We start from the raw sequence: 6,000 nt of genomic DNA on the forward strand, positions 1-6,000 counted from the left end.
GCAGTCTTCCCACCAACCCAACCCAGGGAACGCTGAGTCGTTTGCGTTGAGTAGTAAGGAAGCAGGTGCCTAGTTGGTGCGAGTATTCACTTAGGTTATTCTTGATATGCCCAGCATTTGTGGTGGGCCTCGTTCCCAGCACACATCTTCTTTCAGGGGCGGAGAAACAACGTAGTTTTGCTTATTTGTATGACCCATCCAGATGCAGTAGCAAAATCATCCAATTAAAATAAGATAGGCCAGGAAATAGTAATGATTTAACATTCATAAACAGAATTTTTCTGTTCCTTTGAGGAGCCTCTACCTGGGACAGCCCACAGGCTGAGTCTTGCAGGTATTCCATGTAGTGTGTGGAATTACCTGCAGAACAAAACACTCTCCTCAGGGCTCAGTGTTGATTCATGCAGGTGAGAATGCCTTTCTCTTACATTCATCCTGGCAGCCTCACATCCTGACTATAGCGCCTTCTCTATGATGCCTCTGAGAACCTGACACCCCCCTGGAGAAATCCAGTCACCATGGTTTCATTGGGTAACCCTGTCGGTCCCTGGACCACTGTCAGATTCTGCTGGGTGAGAGGCTCTCAGGCAAAGGCACTCATGGGACCATGGCTAAAGGGAGGGCAGCAAAGGTGGGCTGGAGGAGGGGAGCCAGGGTTCAGCCACTGAGGTGGGGACCTCCTGAGAAGAGTGGGGACCTGAGAAGAGTGGGGACCTCCTCTTGTCTAATTGGGTATTGGAGGCTGGATGCCAGGAGAGGAAGGTACCTGATTTTCTCAGGTGGATTCCTGTGTAAGACTGACTTCTTGAGACAAATACAGCCCCCCATTGCGTCCCACAGTGCACATCCATGCCCAGATGTGATCATCATAATGGCTGACACAGTAATTCCATCCATCGGCTGACAGCAGAAGAGGCTCCCATCTCCCAAAGAAGGATTTGAGCCTCCAGAGTCTTACCACAGCCTCAAAATGTACAGCTCTCTTGAGCGGTGTGATATGAAGAACAAGAGAGCTTCCCTTTGCCCATCAATCTCCTTCAACCATGGACACCTTATTATCAAATCTTGTATTTCTTTTAAGTCTGATTGCAAACAGACTTAAAAGAAATATATTGCATCTGCTGAGAGCCCCCTCTCTCTGTTAGGAAGATGGCAGAGGAATCTTCTTCAGATTCTGAGGGCTCACTTCCTGCTGGTGAGATCCTAGGCTACCTCCAAACCAGCCCAGCAAGATATTTTGTTTGAAGTTCACAAAAAGTAAGAGGTATCTAAGTCAGAAAGAAAGTAAAAACAACATAGTAGGAAAATAGCTGAGAAAGGCTATTTCCTGATCCATTCATCTTTCTGCAAATCTGTGACCTATTTGGCTCTTTATTTATTTACTAGAGGCCTGGTGTGTAAATTTGTGCACCAGTGAGGTCCCTCAGCCTGGGTGGGGTCCCTCAGGCTGGCTGGCAATTAGAGTCAATTGGGGCCATGGGAAGTTGGCTGGGGGGAGGGGTCGTGGGAGGTTGGTTGTGGGAGCACACTGATCACCAGGGGGCAGCTCCTGCATGGAGTGTCTGCCTCCTGGTGGTCAGTGCACATCATAGTGACAGGTTGTTTGGTCACTTAGGCTTTTATATATATATAGATGATTCTAGGCGTTGAAAATACAGCTGGTCTGTGCTACACACTTTTGAAAGTGTGCTTATAATATTTGTCCTTCCTTTGCAATCATTTACCACGTGGGTTAGTTTCGAGGTTGGGTTTTTGTTTTGTTTCATTTTGCACTTCGGTGGCTCGCACAGCTGTTAATATTAGAGTTGGGTTCAAACACAGATTTTTCTGGCTCTTGACATATGCTGATTGAACAGAGTGATTTCATGTAACGGAAGAAATGCAGAGCCACTCTTTTCCAAAAGACAATAAATACCAGACGGGTATTTAGCAAGATTCTTCTTAAGTGGTAAGGTTTCTGTGCATTTTCTTATCAGCTTGACTCCTCCCCCCATTTTCATCTTGTTATCCTTATTCCTTTGCATCCCCCTAACTGCCCTTTATCCCTCCAACACTGACTCTCTCCAGCATTAGATGGCCCTACATCGTGTACATAATTAAATGCCTCACAGGCGCCTCTTACACAGCCTCGAGAAACCGGGGTTCATTATGTTCCCCTCAAGCTTGTTGTGATTCCTCCTATATTTTGTTTCAGTTAATGACACCATCATTCACTTGGCCACCCAAGCATAAGCCCATAGTCATTCTAGGCTCTTCCTTCTTAACTTCCATATACATTCAAACCACAAGTTGTACCAACTTAATTTCCTAAATGGTTCTCAAAACTCTCATCTCCTCTCTATTTTCTCAGCAATTGATTTGGAGTTGAATCATCTCTCACCTAGACCATTACAATAGCTTTACCTCAGTTCTTTTTTCAAATGCACCCTCCTCAGATCCATGAAGTACCACTCTTCCACTGAGCAATCCACCCACAACCTCAGCACAGCCTCTCCGTCTGTGCAGCGCTTGACTTTGTGACTCCCCACTTCCATCGCCTCCATTCTCCACCTGGTTTTCACCTTAACACCATTGGTGCTGGTGACATTGCAAACACACAACTATGTGTCAGGCTTTCACGCCTTTGTATGTCCTGCCCTCGCATCTGCATGTGTGCTTCCAGGCCTTTTCTTCCTGATAAATTCTTGCTCACTAATGTGGCACACTAAGATGCTTTTATAACGGTGTCCTTGCAAGATATTTGGCCCTATCAAAAAAAAAAAAAAAGGTCTACAGAGACAACTAGACTAGACCAAAAGGTCCTTGATGTTTAGTCCTTGATATTGGATCTTGTCCAAAATGTCCATAAAGACAATAGTCATCTACCTAACGCCATGTGTCATTACCAAATAGCTACCAAGGTGAGAAGGCTTATTGTTTAGCAATACATTGGACCAATAAAACATGATAGTTTTTTTAATGTATTAATTCTGTAAACCCAAAGTATAAGTAAACCTATGGGTCATTTGAACTCAGGGATTCTTTCTAAGCATGGATGTTTTGAACAGGACATATTTGACATGGACCAAATGTGCTCATGTAGGTTTTCGATAGGATCAAATTTCAAGGACATTTTGGTATAGACCGAACGTCTCCATGAATGTTTTGGATGGGACCAAGTAGCCACTGTTCTAACAGCGCATGACATTGATTTAGTATGGAATTTTTCACACCTGCTCTTGCCCCTCCAATACATTCTACAAATTCAAGATAAGTGATGTCTCAAATATCCCAAATCTTAGCCTACCACTCCCTTACCTAAGTTCCTTCAGTGGTGCTCTATTACTCTTAGGCTGAAATCCAAAATCTTAAACAATTTGTTAGGCCCAGAGTGTTCTGGGCCCTAACTGCATTTTGTCTTCCATCATACTTCCATTGGCTACGAGGTTCAGGTACCTTTGCTTCCCCGTAGTTACACAAATATGCCCTACTCCTGTGCATCCATGTCCTTCACATATGTTGTTTCCTGCCTAGAATTTTCCCTTTCTGTCCTTTACCTGGAGCTACAATATAGTCTTTATATGTCAGCTTCAATGCTACTTTGTCAAGAACTTCCCTAATGCGTTTGTACATCTGGTCTATATGGCTCCTACAAACAAATGCAGGTTGCATACCTGCAATAACTCACAGGGTGCCTTCATGCCAAAGACATGGAGGGGATTGAATATTAATTATGACAATTTGCTACCATATACTAGCAAAGTGTCTTGAAGAAAACAGCCATTTTGGCTACTCTGTTTTATTCAACATCTTTCCTGCATAATACCAGAGTTAATTGTATTTGTTAATAATAATTTTAAATATATATTTTATTGATTTTTTACAGAGAGGAAGGGAGAGGGATAGAGAGTTAGAAACATCGATGAGAGAGAAACATGGATCAGCTGTCTTCTGCACATCGCCCACCAGGGATGTACCCACAACCAAGGAATCAAGCCCGGGACCCTTGAGTCCGCAGGCTGATGCTCTATCCACTGAGCAAAACTGGTCTCGGCAATAATAATTAAAAAAAAAAAAATGTAGTCTGCTTCTCACACCAGATTATACATCCCCTTGGGAAAGAGATTGCTTTTGCCATGGCTTCTGTTGCACCCTGAAGTCCTGCCCCTTCATCTGCCACTGGGGGACATTGGTACCTGGTGAGTGGAGTGATGTGGAGCTGGCTGCATTCTAGCTTTCCTCCAGGCTGTGTGGGCTGCCCCCCGAGTCTTAAGCAAACATAACTGCTTCTTTCAGCTACAAACTCATTGCAGGTTGATCTCTATTGCTAGATCCACAAGAAAGTGAGTCGATCACAATTTGCCAATGTGTTTTCAAGTCCATATGACAGAAATGCCAAAGTACCCACCACTCAAGATGCTTTGTAGCATAAATTAACCAATTAAAAAAAATCACTGAAAACACACTTTTCAGCTTGAAATGTGCTTTTTCCTTTCTATTTTATAAGCTTTCCTCCAATGTTATGATAAAATCTCATACTCCTGATGACCTACCTCCACATACGCAGCTTTCCTCATTGTGCTCAGAGACACAGGCCAGGTTCCCCTGGCAACCAGAGTGGCCTGGAAGCCCTATTAATGCTCAGCCCATTTTGGCTTCATTTTACCATTAATTTGGTTTAAAAAAAGGGGGTGGGGGGCTATTCAAATGAAACAAAAATGCTTTTGTCATAATTAGTACCTTTCTTGCCTTCAAAAGACTGTCTAATTAGTGGAGGGTATCCCAGCAATGATCAAAATTAGAATATAACCTTATACTTTAAAAGTCTCAGCCAGAGTTCTACATTTTGTTTTCATTACAGAAATATTTTCCCAGCAAACCCCTCTGCACACATTATACAGGGGAGAGAAAAGGTAGGCTTACAGCTGTGAGTATGGGAAACAAGAGTTTATTATTAAGTATTGTATTATTTATTTGTATTACTATTATTATTTTGTATCCTTACTTAAGACATCTTTTAGGTAATAATGGCTGGTAATTTAACCTACGTTTTCCCACCCCTGTATATTTGTAAGAAAGGGAGGTCTAGAGTTTGAATTATTGTAATTGTAATTGTAATTGTAACTTGGAAACTCCTTTGAAATTTTTTACCTCTTTAAAACTTTACCTAATCTTTTCAAGGAAAAAGATTTTTGCATTCTTTATTTTTGTCCTTGCATAATACCTGCTCCTATACCTGATAAAAGGTGTAAATGAAGGAGGAGAAAGAGAAACAGACCCAAGAGAGGAGGGAATTTTAGGACGTAGAGGTAATCAAGTGCCACATGACAGAGATGTAAGATATTTGACAAAGAGAAAACCAATGGGTCCAAGCATAATACATAATTAAAATTATTATTTATATTTGAGCAGTAGAATGGAAATGAATTGACAATAAAAGTCTGAAGACCCACTTGGTATTAGTTCCCTGTTGAAGAAATCTTTACATTGGCAGGGTGGGTTATGTCAGGGGGGTAGTGTGAAAGACACCTGCCTTTTCTGCCTTGCCCTGAGGCCCTTTCTCACTTTACATCACACTGTAGGAACAGAAAAGCCCACCCTTTTGGGTTGATTGCTGGGTGAGAGACCTGTGAACTTCAGGGGTGGGGGTTTCCTCTGTGCAATAGACAAGGTCCCAGGATTTCTGCCTATGAGATGTTTGGGAGTCAAGGACTTAGCCCTAGGTCATGAAGACAGCAGCTTTTGTTTTCTCCACAACCATGTGGATATTCTTTATTTGCCCCTGTGTATCCACTCTTTATCTTCTACATTCTGCCCTGTACCTAAAAGGTTCTGGTTGGATCCCAGTATGGGAACACTCTGGCAAAAGATCAGAGGGCAGACAGAGTGAAGTCCTATTTTTGTCCTAATGCCCTCCCACCAGGGCTCTGCATCCCCTGAAGGGCAGAGCTCCTGCCTAGTAGCCCACCCTGTCTGGCTAACCTCTCAAAACTGAGAATTCTTCCTACCTCTTGCCCATTT

Source organism: Pipistrellus kuhlii, unplaced genomic scaffold (genome assembly GCF_014108245.1).
Source record: "Pipistrellus kuhlii isolate mPipKuh1 unplaced genomic scaffold, mPipKuh1.p scaffold_m20_p_14, whole genome shotgun sequence".
Classification (NCBI taxonomy): Eukaryota; Metazoa; Chordata; class Mammalia; order Chiroptera; family Vespertilionidae; genus Pipistrellus; species Pipistrellus kuhlii.